The 18962-nt window shown below is 38.4% G+C and overlaps 1 protein-coding gene across 1 annotated transcript in view; it reads left to right on the plus strand.

The window, feature by feature from the left end:
* The first annotated feature begins 1078 nt into the window (after nt 1-1078).
* Nucleotides 1079-18962, plus strand: part of FGF13 (fibroblast growth factor 13) — a 519688-nt gene continuing 501804 nt past the window's right edge. Inside the window, exon 1 of the mRNA XM_045583478.1 lies at nt 1079-1309. The gene's annotated coding sequence lies outside the window, so the exon portion shown is untranslated. The remainder of the gene's footprint in view (nt 1310-18962) is intronic.

Consider the following 18962-nt stretch of genomic DNA (forward strand, 5'->3'; position numbering starts at 1 on the left):
TTTCTTCCAAATAGTCGAGATCAGTGCATTTATAGAAAAGTGAAATATTGAGATGACCAGCATTAAGAAATACATTTTATGTGTTGATTGAGTACATATATACATAGAAGAAACAAAAGTCATGCATTTTATTTTATTTTTATGTTCTATTCCAACCTATTCTATTTAATTGTATTGTATTCTGTTCTATTCTAGTCTACTTTATTCATTTAATTTCCTTTATTAAATGCTGACCACAGCCCAGTAAACAGATTTCACTACTGTCTAATAGGTCTTGTCCCACAGTTTGTAAAGACTTTTAACTAGATGAATATTGGGGAGGTAGTTACCACTCTCAGAATCCCAGAGATCTGTCTTCTTCTGAATTAACAACTCTGGTCAAGTTTTGGAGTACAAATAAATGTGCCCTGAATTTTTGTCCCCAGTAAAACTACATCTTAGAACAATAAATGACAGCTGCAAAGTGACTAGACACCAGTTCTCCTTATACTTTCACCCCTGGCCTGGCTCCTGGATGATGACACTTTCTTTTCTAGACCTTTCTAGCAAGTCAGACCGAGATCCGGAGTTGGCTTGCATCAACTAGCATGTGTGTGTATGGGGGGTGGGGAAGAGAAGAGAGAGAGAGAGAGAGAGAGAGAGAGAGAGAGAGAGAGAGAGAGAGAGAGAGAGAGAGAGAGAGAGATTGTAGGAATTGGGAAAAGAGGGGAAGGACTGCCAACTTCTTAGTTTTATCCTCTAATGTCACCAACTTATCCCAGTTTCTGACAGGTTGGAAGGGAATGCCCTTTCCCTCTGGAGACGGCTGAGACAGTGAAAAAGAGCAAAGCACCAACAGTCAGCTCATTGCCCCACCTCCCTGGTTTGGTCCCTTCGCCTTGACAGAGCCTTGGTCCAGTAAGATGATCTGTCCACAGCTGGTCTACACTTAGAACAAGTTGGAAGCAAGAGAACTTGGGTAAGGAATTTGGTTTCACTAAAAATAGCTGCAATATAGATCCTGTGACTTACCACTCCTCACAACAGTCTTATATGAACCACACAGGGTTCACTGACCCCTGCAAATCACTTTGGACTATTTGCTTTTCCTGCCTGGAGCCCGTGAAACCAGGAGGGGCTTAGGGATTTGGGGGTGCTTTGGTTCAGATCCAGATTCTGGTAAATTTCAGAAAGACATGGTGATGATATGACCAAGAAGCTTCCTCCCTCCCCTTGGGAGCGCGTGACTGCTGGCCCTTTTAAGATTTTGGTCTATGGTGAGATCTTGCTTGTTTCTCATCACCGGGCCTATTGAATCTCCAATTCTAAGGTAGGTGAAACCAAACTCATTGGGGGAAATACTACTGAAATTGTGATCCTCTTAGCCCTGGCCCAGATTTCCTCGGGGCCTGCGTCAGGGAGGCAAATATTAGGGCAGATCATAGTTTACAAATGACAGTCTAAGTCCATGTTCCTTATATGCTGAGCAATCCACAGCAGTGTTTGGGAATTATTGCCTTTCCTTGTATCCTCCTACTACAAAGCCAATGTATTAGCTAGCAAGCAAGCACCTCAAGTATTAAATGTAACCATTTCTCAACTTCTCTGCCTATAGATACTTTATTTTAGAAAGCTTGTCCTTCCTGTCCTGCTCCTAACTCTGATAATTTGAATTTGGCTCATAGCACTGGCTGTGTTTATCTTTTCTGATGTACAGCAACAGAGTAATGCAGAGCTGCCTAGCACAGGGATTCTTATAGGTTGGGCAGTCCCTGCAAAAGAGGAAATCCAAACTAGATGTACAAAAGACTTGCTTGGATTCCATTTTCTTCCTAAAATACTGATATCAGGACTCATCTCTGTTTTTTAGTCTGTTTATAGCAATGGGCCTTCGGAGGAGTTGGAATTGAATGGGAGCTAGAAATCTCTGGGTTTGAGGTTAGGAGCCTTCTGAGAATAAAAGAAGCTGCTTTGGTTGTTAGAAGGTTAAACACCAACGATTTCTTGGTTAAAGTTAACTTTTGAGCCTTGCACTAAGCAAACTACTATACCAATATTCTACCTTGCCAAACCAAGATGTTTTCATATAAACGAAGAGACATTTACTAACAGGTATCTTTACTTTAAATGAAAATGACGATCTTAAAATATTACATGGATGGAGGAAACAAATATTCAGACTCAGAACCATCTGTCTTCCTTAAAAAAAAAAATGAACTACTGACTGATGTTTAAACATTATAATCTCTTTTCACTTTGTTTCCTTTTACCCATCTTTAAAGTAGATGACTGTCCAAACAACACATTTAAAATCTTAATCCTTCAAGAAACACCTTGGAAGTTATATGGTCTACCTTTTATTTGAATTGGAGCATTAGCTGGAATAAGTGCTCATCTGGTCTATACCTTGATTATTGCCTCAACTTACCCTCTGATCTGAAAACGAATACATGCTGAATATTTCTATTTTGAAGCCATGGTTCTCAGTATCACATCTTACTATAACTTACTCCTTTCCAATATTATTTTAAGGTTCATTCATGTTGCTGCAAAACCAGATGAAACTAGCACATTTTCAATTATTTTCCTCATGTTGTGTTTGTGTACCCATATGGCATCATTAATACCAGGCAATATTTTTACCACACAAACATGTTGTCACATTTTATTGAAAGTCATAAGAGGTTTGCATTGAAATTGGGTATGTGTTTAGAGTCTAGAGAAAGGGATTTGGTAGAGATTGCCTCTAAATATCACACTTGCATTGTACTGTGAATAAATCACTCCACTAATAAAATCTCCATGAACAAACAACTTTTCAGGAATGAATTTGTTAGTAGAGCAATGATTTACTAACTTCATTCATGAACCAATGCCAGGCTTGCTGCCGAGGAATCACCTGGAAAGATTATTTTAAAATATAATTTCTGGGCTACATAATTGTAAATTCAGATTCAAAAGGTCTGGGAATTGAGCCCCAGAACCTGGAATTTTGTAAGCAATCCTGATAATTTAGATGCATGGCCAAATTGGGGAAGCACTATGAAAGTCAAGGCCCTCATGTTTGTTTGTTTTTGTCCATTTGTGTTAAATTTCTTAACCAATTATGTTCAAAATTGTTCACTTGGCATTCCCCAGATCTTCCATGATCTAGCCCTAACCCACCTTTCCAAACTTATTCCTCATTATTCCTCTTCACCACTCCCAGCCTCAGTAAAATTGAATTGGCCATGTTTTTTTTTATTTTGCTTTCGTGCCTGGGCACCCAAATCTGCTTAATCTCATGAGTATACTTTAGTGTGCATGACTTGGAGGGCATCTTTAAAAAACAAATACTGGGACTCACTTCTGGGAATTCTCATTCAACAGGTCTGGCATTTTTAAGTACATCAGAGGATCTGATGGTGACACTTTCAGAAACACTGCATCTAGTTCAAATGCCTTAAGTTTATAAAACAATGTCTCAAAGTGTTTGTGCTTCCCCACTCCAATTCCCATAGCATTTGGTTTTAGTTCTGTAATTCAACAATTTACCCTCTACTTTGTATTTGAATGATTTCCTTCACTCAACAAACATCCATTGAGTACCTAATATAAAAAGTAGATATTTTCCTTCAAGGATCCAAGCTTCTTGGCAGACGGGTCTGTATCCATTTCTCTCTATAAACACCTTGGGCATGAGTGTGGAGTGTGTCAGTGGGCATGACAAAGTTTAAATCCTTCTGCAATAGATAAGGCTTTATTTTTCATAAAAGATGTGGAAGTGAGGCAAATCCGTTCTTCTCCATACTCCAAATCTGAGATTTATGCACAAAAGTGGAATCAGCCTTTTGTGGTTGGGCAATCTCATAGCACAGTGATGACTGGATTCCAGGTAGTCTTGTGACTTAGGTAGGAGGGAAAAGCACCTGGCATTTCTAAATACAGTTGTTTTGACATAAGGGAGGGATGAGCATAGTGCCAGGGAGGGCAGAGAAAGTATAGAAGACATTGCGTGATGGGGATTTGCAGGGTTTTCCCTTGGGATAGGCTTCCCTTCTTTATCTGACCTGGTGTAGTAACTGCAATCACTCTGGAATTATCTGTAACTAAAATGCTATGTCTCTTTAGTTATTATTATTTTTTTTGTTGTTAATTCTTACCTGAGGATATTTTTTCCATTGATTTTTTTTTTTTAGAGAGAGAGAGAGAGTAGAAGGGATGAAGGGAGGGGGAAAGAGAGAGAGAGAGAGAGAGAGAGAGAGAGAGAGAGAGAGAGAGAGAGAGAGAGAGAGAGAGAGAGAGAGAGATATGATTGGTTGCCTTTCACACACTGGGATTGAACCTGTAACCCAGGTATGTGCCCTTTACTGGGAATCGCACCTTACCCTTCAGTGCACAGGCTGACAGTCTAACCATGAGACAAATCAGCCAGGGCACTTTAATTATTTTTCATTTACTTATATCGATATAATATATAATTATATAAAATATATAATAACCCTTATTACTAGCCTAGTATGTGTCCTCCCATATTTCTATTCTCATGATTATATAAAAACATTCATATGTACACATATACACATGCATATATCTTTTTATTACAGATTATTTTACAGAAATTATATCATGTTACTCACACTTTTCTATATGTTACCACAAAATTCTTGTCATTTACTAGCTGTATGACCTTCAGGATTTCGTTTCTTCATCTAGAAAATGAGATTAATAACAATACCTATCTCATAGGGTTGCTATGAGGATTCAATGAGTTAAAATGCATACAACACTTAAAACAGTGTGTGTGTTTTCTGTGTTCATTGTTGCTATTATTCTAATTCAAAGAAACTTTCAAGTTGACTGAAGTTGCTTAGTTTCCATGTAACTGGAGCTGAACAGTATTTTGTGATGTAGATGGAGAATGATTTATTCAACCATACAACTTTTAGCAGACATTCACTTTATATCCATTTTTTGTCACTAAAGCAACACTGCAATAAGCACCTTTGTATATATATTTACTTGTTTTTATTACCCTGGAACAGATTCTCAGGGATGGAATAGCTGGGTTGAAAAGTATATATATATATATATATGGTTTTAAATTTTTATTTTTTGTTGTTGACAGTATTACAGATGTCCCCCAATTCCTCCCCTTTGCCCTCTCCACCCAGCCTTTGCCACATCCCAAGCCTTTGTTACCCTATTGTCTGCGCCCATGGGCTATGCATATAAGTTATTTGGTTAATTTCTTCCCACCTCCTCCCACGCCCCCTCCTTCTGAGATCTGTCAGTCTATTCCATGCATCCATGCCTCTGAACCTATTGTATTTGGTTTGTCAGTTTATTTTGTTCATTAGATTCCACATATAAGTGAGATAATCTGATATTTTTCTTTCTCTGGCTGGCTTATTTTGTTTAGCATAATAATCTCTACGCCCATCCTACATTGCTTTAATTTCATTAAATGTTACTACATTACTTTCTAAAAAGCATGTGGCAAGTGCACAATTCCACCAGCAATGTATTGGTGTATACTTCTTCTTACAATCTCATCAACAGTTGATCTAAGTAACTGCTCTTTTAAAATTTTACCAGTCCTATCAGGTGAAAGTGTTATCTCATTGCTATTTTAACTTGAGTTTCTTTGGCTATTCAGGAGACTGAGCATCTTTTGAAAAACTTGTTGGCCTTTTGGATTTGCTTTTCTTTAAAGTGGTGGGTTGTTGTTGTTGTTGTTTTAATATCCTTCATCTATTTTTTGAATGGGATATTTTACCTTGTCAATTTGTAATAGGTCCTTGTACATTATATCTGTAAGCCCCTTATTTGTTCTGTGTGAAGCTAAGTTTCCAATTTCTTTTTTTATTGATTTTAATTATTGTATCTGTACCAGAATTTTGAAAAATTGTATATAGTCAAATTTTTCTTCTATAATAACTTCTGGGTTTTCAGGATTGGTTAAGAGGGTCTTTACTCCTAGGTTGTGCATATATTTTACTAGATTAAAGAAAAAAGACTTTTACTGCTCTTATGTTTGACTATGTCTTTATCTAAAAACTATATTGATTTTGGTGTAAAATGAGGTTCAATTTTATATTCTCTGAAATTAATAGCCAGTTGCATCCATATTATTTATTAACAATTCATCTTTTTTCCACTGAAATGAAGTACTACCTTTGCATATGTTAAATAATTATTATATATGGGATTTATGGTAATTCTGCATTCTCTATTTTATTCTTCTGAACTAATTGCCTATTATTTTCATGACATTATCATATTTTTACTTAATTATGGTGACTTTAGGGAATATTATGACATTTGGTTAAAATATTTCTCATTATTCTTATTTTTCAAGGCTATTCAAATTTTTTATTCTTCCATATAGGTATAATCTTAATGTATACAAATGAATTCCCTCTTTTTCCCTCAAAAAATTATGTTGAGAATTTAACTTGGAATTTAAAAAATAATACTGACTTGATAAATTTGAAATTTTGTAACATGAAGTCCTATGATTATACCATTCATTCTTTTTTCAGATTTTGTTTTAGTGTTTTGGTAAGCTATTGCAATTTTCTTCATATTGGTTTAATACTTCTCTAATTAATATATATATTTTTTCTTTATTTTGTGTTTTTATATCACCATTTATCTCCTCTATCTTCTTCCACCTCCATCCACACTTCCCCCATAGAGATTTTTAGTTATGAATATAATTTTTACCACTTTTATTTCTTGTGTTGATTTTCTTGAATTGAGAAATACTATTTCTTTGTATAGTAACCTTGTATTTTGTTATAATACCAAATTCTCTAAAGAAGTCTTACAGATTTTACTAGAGTGCATTTTTTGTATAACTGTACAAATATGCCATTAACAAAGAAATAGATATCTGATGTTTGTATTAGTTCTGCCTTTCTTTAATTTTTTATGTCTTTTTTAAAATAAGCTAGATTCTCCAAGGCAATGTTGAATAATAGTAGGGGTAAGAAGCATTCTTGTGTAGTTTTAAATTTGATTTGAACAGATCAGTATTTTGCCCTTTGGCATTTGTTTTTGATAAACAGTCCGTACTATTTTAAATAATCTCTCTATATAAAAGCCTACGCAACCATTTTGACCAAATGACCGGAATGACCAGAACGATTTTTGACCAGTTTCTATGATGCACACTGACCACCAGTGGGCAAACAGTCAACATAGGAGCTGTCCCCTGGTGGTCAGTGTGCTCCCACAGCCATCCTCCAGTAGCCCTTCCCCCTAGCTGGCCAACCTCCCACAGCCCTCTCCCTGGCTAGCCGGCCCTCCAAATAGGCCTCTATCACTGGCCAGGCTGAGGGACCTCACCTGTGCACAATTCATGCACTGGGTCTCTAGTCTCCTTCTAATCGTATTTAATTTAGATATGTATTAGGAATACAGGTGAAATTTATCAATTGACTTTTAAGTGTTTCTTGATTTAATTATTCATATGGTTCTCTAATTTATTGATGTAATGAGTTATTTTGATAGATGAGTTTATATTGAACCTCTTTTGCATTTTTAAACATAATCCTATATGTCAGTTAGTAATTTATGTGAAACAAATCAGCCAACATCTCAGTGGCTTCAAAACCAACAATGAGCCGAAACCAGTTTAGCTCAGTGGATAGAGCGTCAGCCTGCAGACTGAGCGGTCTCAGATTCAATTCCGGTCAAGGGCATGTACCTTGGCTGCAGGCACATCCCCAGTGGGGGGGGGGGGGTGCAAAAGGCAGCAATCGATGTTTCTAACTCTCTATCCCTCTCTCCCTCTCTCTTCCTCTCTGTAAAAAATCAATAAAATATATTTAAAAACATAAAAATAAATAAAAATAGAAATAAAAATAAAAACAACAACAATGATTTGTCATTCCTCATATTAGTTTGGGGTCTGGAGGATCTGGTCTAGGCTCTGCTGAGTGCCTGCTTTTCACTATAGGTCTGTAGAGGCTGCTTTGCTTCAGATTGTGGTGACTAGAATGCCTTTGCCCCAGGTAACTCTTATCCTGCTGTTGGAGAGAGAAGGCTAGTCAGACTTTCTCTAGGTGACTGCCAGAGTCACAAGGCAGAAGGTGAAAATGCATAAGGAGGGCCTTGTCTTGGAAGAGGCACATTTCTATCTCATTTTAGTCACCCAAACAAGATATTTGACTGATCCCAAAGTTAAGGGACAAGAAAATGTATACCATACAAATGTTTATGGCAGGAACTCCAAAATCACATGGAAAAATTCCTAGATCCAGAGATAGGGAAAGAATTAGGGTCAATGGTATATTCTACCATGCCCTTATGTAGCCAAACTTTAACTTTATTGAAAGATTGCTGGATTGTATTTGGAGGAATGTTTTATTAAAAATTTCAGCATCTATATTTAAAAAGAGAATATTTATAGATTTCTTTTTTGTAGCCTCCTTTGCAGGTTTGGATATTGAATTTGGGTTGGCTTCATAAAAAGGAATTAAGGGGGTTCCCAGCGACCTGCTTTGCAGAAGACCCCAGCAGCTTTTGCCATTAAAGAAATCAATGACCAGCAAAGCCATCACACACTTCCCTGCAGATCTCACCCCACAGGTATTTTTATTTACTGATACCAGCCTTCTGAATTCCTCTCAGTTCCCTTCCACTTGCTGCTGCCTGAACTTCATACTCAGACCCGTACCCATAACATCAGCCAGCCCATTCCTCTTTGGCTGCACAAGTGCAAGACTCAAATCTAGACCCTCATAGCCACTCTCAGGACTAAACCCTCCAGTTGTGTACTTGCACGACACCAACCTGACACCAATCACCAGCCTCAAATGCCATGTTCACACATGTTGCAAGACCTTAACAGCTATGGAATGCACATTGATAGCCAAGATCCTCACAGCTGCTTGTGAGCCTGCATCTCCTTGTCTCCTGTCACTGGCCTGCACCACTGAGCTCACCTACAGTTAGCTCCTCCATGCCCTCAACAGTTGCCTCCCCTGCCTTATGCATGCCCCTGTGGACATCAAGCAGCAACAGGAGGGAATATTCCATCCAAAAATAACAGAATGCACATTCTTTCAGGTGTACAAATAAAATTCTCCAGGATAGATTATAGATTATACTATAAAACAAGATTCACCAAATTTAAAAAGGTTGAACTCATACCAAGTATCTTTTATGACCACAATGGTATAAACCCAGAAATCAATGATATGCAAATAACTGAAAAAATTACAAATATTTGGAAATTAAACAACACATTGCTGAGCAACTAATAGGACCAAAGATGAAATTTAAAAAATATCTTGAAACAAATGTAAATGGCAAAACAGCATATCAAAACGTATGGGATGCAGTAAAAATAGTGCTAAGAGGGAAATGTATAGCAATAAATTTATATCTATATATGCATAACCATGGACAATAGCATGGTGAGGGCAAGGGGCAGTATGGGGTGGAGGTGATCAATGGAAAAAAATGAAAATATATAATACTTTCAACAATAAAGATGCATTTTTTAAAAATACCTCAAATAAACAATCTAACTTTACATCTCAAGAAACTAGAAAAACAAGAACAAACTAAACCCAAAGTGAGCAGAAGGTTTAGAGATAACAAAGATCAAAGCAGAAATAAATTAATAGAGAATAGAAAACAATAGAAAAGATCAATGATAGCTAAGAGTTGGTTTTCTGAAAGGGGAAACAAAATAGACAAACCTTTAGCTAGACTTACTAAGAAAAAAGGGAGAACTAAAAAAATAAACAGCCCTAGCTGGTTTGGCTCAGTGGATAGAGCGTCAGCCTGTGGACTGAAAGATCCTGGGTTCGTTTCCAGTCAAGGGTACATGCCTGGGTTGTTGGCTCAATCCCCAGTAGGGGGTGTGCAGGAAGCAGCCAATCATTGATTCTCTCCACCCTCGATGTTGTTGTTGTTTTCTCTCTCTCCCTCTCCCTTCCTCTCTGAAATCAATAAAAATATATTGTAAAAAAATAAAAACATATAAAGGAAAGAGAAAACATTACAACTGGTATCAGAAATAAAATGATCATTGAAGACTACTCTGAGCAATTATATGTCAATAAATTAGACAATCTAGAAGAAATGGATACATTTCTAGAAACATATCCTCTACCAACTCTGAATCATAAAGAAATAAATAATCTGCACAGATTAGGAATAAGTAAGGTGATTGAATGAATAATCAAAAACCTCCCAGCTGAGGAAAGCTCTGGACCAGATGGCCTTACAGGTATATTTTAGAAACCATTTAAAGAAAATTTAATGCTGAATATTTTAAACTCTTCCAAAACAAAAACAAAAACAAACAAACAAAAAACACAGAAAAAACACAAAACAACAACAAGAGAATGAAACACTCCCAAAATTATTTTACGATATGAGGCCAGAATACCCTGATATACCAAACCCAGATAGGGATAACTCAAGAAATAATAACTACTTCTGATGAACATAGATGCAAAAATTCTCAAACTAGCAAACTAAGATCTACAGTGCATTAAACGTATCATATACAATGATCAAGTGGGATTTATCCCATGGATGGCTCAACATCCAAATCTTTTTAAAAATATATATATTTTATTGATTTTTTACATAGAGGAAGGGAGAGGGATAGAGAGTTAGAAACAAAGATGAGAGGGAATCATCGACCAGCTGCCTCTTGCACACCTCCTACTGGGGATGTGCCTACAACCAAGGTACATGTCCTTGACCGGAATCAAACCTGGGACCTTTCAGTCCACAGGCCAACGCTCTATCCACTGAGCCAAACCTGTTTTGGCTACATCCAAATCTATAAATGTGATTCACCACATTCATAAAATGAAAGGCAAATGTCATATCATATCATCTCGATAGATATAGAAAAGGCAATTGACAAAATTTAATATCCTTTCATGATTAAAAATAAATCCTTCTCAATAAATGTGTATAAAAGAAATGAACCTCAACTTAATAAAGGTCACATGATAAACCTATAGCTAACATCATACTCAAAGGTGAAAGGTTGAAAGTTTTTCCTCTAAGATTAGAAATAAGACAAGCATGTCCACTCTCACCACTTCTATTCAACAGTACTAAAACTCCTAGTCAGAACAGTTAGGCAAGAAAAACAAGTAAAAATCATCCAAATGTGGAAGAAAAAAATAAAATTGTCTGTTTTCTGATAATATGATTTTGATATAGAAAATTCCACAGACCACCAAAAAACACATTAATATTTAATAAGTGAATTCATAAATTTTCAAGATACAAAATCTACATATAAAAATCAATTACATTTCTGTACATAAAGAATAAACTGTATGTAAAAGAAATAAGGAAAACAATCCAATTTACAATGGCATCAGAAAGAATAAAAACTTATGAATAAATTTAACCAAGGAAGTACAAGGACTATAAAAAAAATCTATAAAACATTGATGAAAGAAACTGAAGAAGACAAAAATAATAAGATATACTATATCCATGGATCAGAGGAATTAATATTATTGAAATATCCATGCTTCCCAAATCCATCCATAGATTCAGTACTATTCTTATTAAAAGTCCAGTGGTATTTTTCACAGAACTAGGAAAAACAATCCTAAAATTTGTATGGAACCACAAAAGTCTTTGAATAGCTAAAGCAATCTTGAAGAAAGGTGAAGGCCTCACATTACTTTATTTCATTCCATATTGCAAAGATATAGGATTTGAAACAGTATGGTACTGGCATAAAAACAGACACATAAACCAATGGAACATAATTGTCAGGCCACAAACAGGCAAGAATACTCTATCAAGAAAGGATGGTATCTTTAATAAATGGCTCTGGAAAAACTGGATATCCACATGCAAAAGAATGAAATTGGACCCCTATCTTACACCACTCACAAAAATTAAACCAAAATGGTTTAGGGTTTTAACATAAGGCTCAAAACAATTTAATTCTTTGAGGAAGATATAGAGAAAAAACTCCTAGACATTGGTCTTGGCAATGGCTTTTTGGGATATGACAACAAAAGCATAGGAAACAAAAGCAAAAATCAGTAAGTGGGACTATATAAAACTACAAAGCTTCTGTACAGCAAAACAAACAAACAAACATAAACCAACAAACAAAATAATAACTAAAGGAAAAGGCAAATATTTTCTCCTATGGAATGGGAGAAAATATTTGTAAGCCATATATCTGATAAATAGTTAATATCCAAAATATATAAAGAGCTCATACAATTTTATAGAAAAAAATTCAAACATCCTGAATAAAAATTGGGCAAAGGACCTAAATAAGTATTTTTCCAAAGAAGATATATAAATGTCCATGAAATGTACTCAATATACCTAGTCACCAGGAAAATGCAAGTCAAACCTATAACGAGATATCGTCTCACATCTATTACTGTAGGTATAATAAAAGAAGGCAAGAGATTACTAGTTAAAAAAATGCTGGTGAGGATGTGGAGAAAAGGGAACCCTGGTCCATTACTGTGGGAATATACATTGATACAGCCACTATAAAAAACACAGTAAGGTGGGTCCTCAAAAATTTAAAAATAGAACTATCATATGATCTAGCAATCCCACTTCTGGCTATAAATCCAAAGGAAATAAAATCAGTATCTTGAAGCAATATCTGCACTCACATGTTCACTGCAGAATTATTCACAATAGAGAAGACATGAAAGAAACATAAATGTCCATTGATAGGTAAATGAGTAAAGAAGATGTGAGATACATGTGTCTGTATATATATGTATATATGTATATATACATTGAGTGGCCAGATTATTATGATCTCTGGATGCATAATAATCTGGCCACTCAGTGTATATTCCATATAATAAAAGGCTAATATGCAAATTGTCCCCTTGACCAGAAGTTCAACCAGCAGGCAGGCCGGCCAACTGCCTATATCCCCTCTCCCTAGCCAGGCTGGCTGGACCCCACCCATGCATGAATTCATGCACTGGGTCTCTAAATTCTCTAAATTATGCACAGACACCCACACACACACACACACACACACACACACACACACTGAGTGGCTAGATTATTATGCATTCAGAGATCATAATAATCTGGCTATTTAGTGTACACACACCCAGTAGGATGTTTTTCAGCCATAAAAGAAAAAAAAATCCTGCCATTTTTTTTTTCTTTTTTGCACTGCAGATGGACCTTGATGCCATTATGCTAAGGGAAGTAAGTCAAACACAGAAAGACAAATCATGTCTAATGTCACTAGAATGTGAAATCTGAAAACACTGAACTCATAGAAACAGAGAGAAGAATGGTGGTTACCAGGGCTAATGGTGAGAGAAATGGAAATATATTGGCCAAAGAGTGTAAATTTTCAGTTATAAAATTAATAAGTTCCAAGGATCTAATGTATAGCATAATGATATAGTTAACAAGTATTTTATACTTGAATAGTGCTATGAGAATAAATGTTTAATATTCTCACTTTTACAACAACAACAAAATGGTCATTATGTGAGATGATGGAAATGTTAACTAACCTTAGTTTGGTTATTATGTATACATGTATCAAATTATCACATTGAACACTTAAAGTTACACAATATCATGTGCCAACTATATCCCAATAAAACTGGGGGTGTTGAGAATTAAGGGGCTTCCCTCTTCTTTTTATGGTCTAAGATAGTTTAAATGAAATTGAAAGTATTTATTTTTAAGACTAGTTGAATTAAAACAGATGAAACAATCTTTTATGATGACTTTTTCAGTGGTAACTATTTAATTCACTTTTTCAATCTTGTTTTGGATAATTAACCTATAAAATACTTCTTGTTGGGTTAATTTTGGTTTCTAAAAATGTTATTTTCGCAATGTTTTCAAATTTGCTGTTATAGAGTTTAATATAATATTATTTTATAATTATCCTATATAATAAAAGCCCAGCAACCATAAAATCATAATGACCAGAATGACTGCTTGACCAGTTACTATGAGGTGCATTGACCACCTCATGGTCCGTTGCCCCCAGCCCACAGCCTCCAGTTTCCAGAATCTGCCAGGATCTGCAAGTCTCATGATTTCCCTCTCCTGGTATTTTTGACTTGGTGCTCTGTGAATCTTCTTCCACTTTATCTTCAAGGTCAGTATTTGGGTTTTTAGCAGTGGTCATCCTCTCCTTCAATTCATCTACTGAACTGTTTTGTTGGGGAATCACATTTTGCAGTTCCAGAAATGCTGCACTAGAGTTTCATGCTGCACTAGAGTTTCTGCATATGTTCCTATTTTGTTGTTACCACTGTTGTTGTTCAAGTTATCATTTGTCTGTCATCCCACCAATTTATTTATTTATAAAAAGCTAGAGGCCCGGTGGGGTCCCTCAGCCTGGCCTGAACCCTCTCACAATCCGGAACCCCTCGGGGGATGTCAGACTGCCGGATCCCCCAGGATCATGCTGAAACCAGTAGTCCAACATCTCCTGAGGGATGTAGTACTGCCTGAGACTAGGCCTGGCCTGGCGCTGCACCACTCCCACTCATCTAGGCTCCACTGCATCTGCTCAGTAAGCTCACTGAGCTGTGCTCCTGCTTTGGGAGGGCACTGACCACCATGGGGCAGCTCCTGCATTGAGCATCTGCCCCCTGGTATTCAGTACATGTCATAGCAACTGGTCAAACAGTTAACTGGTCAAACGGTTGACTGGTCACTTAGGGTTTTATATATTACTAGAAGCCTGGCGCACGCACTGGAGGGGTTGCTCAGCCTGGCCTGCACCCTTTTGCAATCTGGGATCCCTTGGGAGATATAGTAGTGCATGAAGTGGCAGGCAGCCAGGTAGGAGCCTGCATTGCTCTGCTCATCCTGGCCCCACTGTGCCTGCCACCACTGCCACTGCTTGGTAAGCTTGCTGAGTGGTGCTCCTGCTGTGGGAGTGCACTGACCACCAGGGGGCAGCTCCTGCATTGAGTGTCTGCTCCCTGGTAGTCAGTGCACATCATAGAGGCCAGTCGACCAGTTGGTCAGTCTTCCAGTCATTCTGACATTCCATCACTTTGGCTTTTCTATATGAAGGTTAAAAATATGTTTTTATTGATTTCAGAGAGGAAAGGCGAGGGAGAGAGAGAAACATCAATGGGCTGCCTCCTGCCATCCCCTATTGGAGTTTGAGCCTACAACCTAGGCATGTGTCCTGACAGAAAATGGAACTGTGTCTTCTGGTGCATGAGTTGAAGCTCAACCACTGAGTCACACTGGCGAGGCCTGTTTATTTCTTATCATGAACACCTTAATCAATATTCTGCTTGTTGCTGGATCCACACAGATGGTTATATAGTACTAGAGGCCCAGTGCACAAAATTCGTGCATGAAGGAGTCCCCTCAGCCCAGCCTGCACCTCTCCAGCCTGGGACCTCTCAAGGGATGTTCGACTGTCCCTTTAGGCAAGTATCAGGCCTAAATGGGCAGTTGGACATCCCTCTCACAATCCAGGACTGCTGGCTCCCAACTGCTCACCTGCCTGCCTTCCTGATTGCCCCTAACCACTTTTGCCTGCCTGCCTGATCACCCCCTAACCACTCCCCTGCCAGCCTGATTGATGCCTAACTGCTCCTCTGCCAGCCTGTTTTTCCCTAACTGCTCTCCCCTGCAGGTCTGGTCACGCCTAATTGCCCTTCCCTAGAGGTCTGGTTCCCCCCCACACTGCTCTCCCCTGCAGGCCTGAGTCCCCCCAACTGCCCTTCCCTGCAAGCCCGGTCACCCCCAACTTTCCTCCTCTGCCAGCCTGGTCACCCCTAACTGCCCTCTCCTGCAGGCTTGATTGCCCCCAACTGCCCTCCCTTACAGGCCTGGTCCCTCCCAACTACACTCTCCTGCTGGCATCTTGTGGTGGTCATCTTGTGTCCACATGGGGACAGGATCTTTGACCACATGGGGGCAGCCATCTTGTGTGTTGGAGTGATGGTCAATCTGTATATTACTCTTTTATTAGATATGATATAGGTCTGGTACATGGGTGCAGGCCAACTGGTTTGCCCTGAAGAGTGTCCTGGATCAGGGTGGGGGTTCCATTGGGGTGTGGGGCAGCCTGGGTGAGGGGCCTTTGGTGATTTGCAGGCCAGCCACACCCCCTGGCGACCCAAGTGGAGGCCCTGGTATCTGGGATTTATTTATCTTCTACAATTGAAACTTTGTAGCCTGAAGCAGAGCCAAGCCTCCTGCTTGTTCCATGGTGGCAGCTATTTCTTTTGGGATTTATTTATTTTCTAACATTGAAACTTTGTAGCATTGAGTGGAAGCCTAGGCCTGCAAGGTCAGGTGGAAAGCTTGGCTTCCTCCATTGCTGGGGAAACCCAAGCCTCCCTCCTGCTCTCTGTAGCCCCGCAGCCATCTTCATAGGCTTCATTTGCATATTTGCCCCTGATTGGCATGGCTTGTGGGTATAGTGGAGTGATAGTCAATTTGCATATTACTCTTTTATTAGGTAGGATTTCTTTGTCAGCCTATCAGGGTCAGCTCATTGTGGCAGGGATATCTGAGAGCTCCCCCATGTTAGTAGGCCCTCAAATGGTATAAATGAAGTACCTGAAGGCAGCTGCCCTCTTTCTAAGTCTCCTCACCTACTCTATCTCTAAATGATCTTTTCTGCTGCTTTAATTAACTCTGTCTTGGCCTCTTGGAGATCTAGAAGATTGAGTACATTGTCTGATACTGTTTTCCCAACTTCTTGGTCTCCTTGCTCTGGGCCTTTTTGGTGCTGGATCCAGGCTTTGCTCAGTACTCAAAACAAAGATTGAGAACAATTCTTTCTGATGAGATTCCCACAATATCTAGGCCTTCACTTACATGCAGCTCTTCTGCATAGACCTTAATAGCTATTTAGCTGAAAACAGGCAAGCAGCCTAGAATTAGGAATGGGAAACAACTCATGCTTAGGTTATCATCTTCCCAGAACCTTCTGTCATTTATAAAGAAGAAAAAAAGGCCTTAATATGACTATACCTGACTGGACCTTAATTACATGACTTCCAGGGAATCTTTATCAGTCTCGGTATATCGTGAAAATGGAGCTTCTAAAATATTTCTATAAAAAAGGTTTTATATATATAAACTAGGCTCATACAAAATGGAAGGATCTAGGAGAGTTAAGGTCCAGAAGGTCCATTTCAGAGGCACATACAAATGTGCCTAACTGCCCTTCCCTAGAGGTCTGGTCCCCTAGGGAAGCATTGGAGGTGAGGAAGTCAGAATTCACAGGAATTTTGAGAAGTCATCAGGTCTCCCTGTAAAAAGTGCAAGAAAGTGGGAGCTTATAGAGATATCAGTGAAGCCACATTGTCACAGCCTTATGGGAATTGTGACTTTTGCTTTACTCCCACCTTTCAAAACTTCAGTGCATTTATCTCAATGGAAAACTCTACCTGAAGCCACATAGGGAAGGGTCTTCTGGGTAACCTAGTTCCTGGCCTTGGTCAGAAGTGGCAAAGGTATCTGAGAAGACAACAGAATGTACCCCAGCAGGAAGACTAAAGTGCAGCAGTATGGAATTATGGATATTACTAAAGTGGTCTCTGCAGAGAACTTCTATTGGGTCACAATAGCATTCACCTCTTGACTGGCATGGTTTGATTTTGGTCTTAGCAATGCCTTATCCACTAACACCAAAGCCAGAGCATCATTTATTAGTCATGCATTCTTCCAGAATAGTCTGGCCCATGCCAACCCATGCCAAGACTGGTACCTAAGCCTTCTTGACCATGTTAGCATCTGGCAGTACAAAGTGGATAGGCTTTGCCACAGAAAGACCTGGGTTCACATCTTGCTATTGCTATTCACTAGCTCTGGGAACCTGAGAAGATAAATTTCTCTTTCTGAGCCCTTTTCATTATTTATAGATGAAAGGTAACAATATCTAACTTTTTTAATATCTCAGGTTTCCCCCCCCCCCCAGTTATTTTGTATTGATTTCAGGTGGAAAAATAGTGGTTAGACAATCATATGCTTTAAAAATGTTCCCCACAATATTTTCAGTACCTACCTGGCAACATTCATACTTATCATAATATTAATTATATTCACTATGCTATACTTCATATCTGTGATTATTCTGTGGCTACTAATCTGTACCTCTTACACCCAATTCTCCAACTCCTCTCCTCTCTGGCAACTATCAATCCACTCTGTGTCTATGCATCTATTTCAGCTTTGTATTTTCATTTATTTTGTTCTTTAGATTCCACATATAACTGAAATCATACAGTGACAATATATAACTTTTAGGACAGCTACAAGAATAAAATGACAGTTTATATAAAGCACCATATATTAATTTGCTCCCATGTTTTCTTTTCTTTTAATCCTCATCTGAAGATATGCTTTTATTGATTTTGAGGAGGGGAAGGGATCGAACCTGCAACCTCTCTTTGGTGTACTAGACAATGCTCCAACTAACTGAGTCACCCTGCCAGGGTACCTCTCATGTGTGTGTGTATTTTTTGTTTGTTTGTTTGTTTGTTTTTGTAATTAGTTTTGTTGCCTGGGAAATGCATCTATCTTATAACTGAAGAGAATAAATAGGATGCTGTTGCTTTTTTTTTCTTCCATACCAACTGGGGACCTTCAAAGAGGCTCCTCTTTCACTGGCCTAGCAGCATGGAAGCAACTCTCCTATCATGGATATTATCGAATATATGCTCTTTCCAGAAGCAGACAACAGTAAATCCTGACCTTGTAAGCAGGGTGATATAGTGAGGAGGGAGGCTTTATGTAACAGAGTGGAATAAATATAGGTGGTGGTGGGGGTAATAGGGAACAGTCATGCTAGACCAAAGTGAGAGAGGGGATGAGAACACGAAAAGAGAAAAAGGAGGCTACACTTGCAGATATGTGGAATGGAGAAGAATAAAGAATTGTAGAAGTGGGAAACTGAGTGGGGGATGTTCCTAAGACCACAATTAGTCTGGCAAGTACAGTGACACCAACAGTGTGATGGGTACAGTCACTCGACCATGTGTCAGGTGCATATTCAT

This window comes from Pipistrellus kuhlii, unplaced genomic scaffold (assembly GCF_014108245.1).
Source record: "Pipistrellus kuhlii isolate mPipKuh1 unplaced genomic scaffold, mPipKuh1.p scaffold_m20_p_19, whole genome shotgun sequence".
Lineage (NCBI taxonomy): Eukaryota > Metazoa > Chordata > Mammalia > Chiroptera > Vespertilionidae > Pipistrellus > Pipistrellus kuhlii.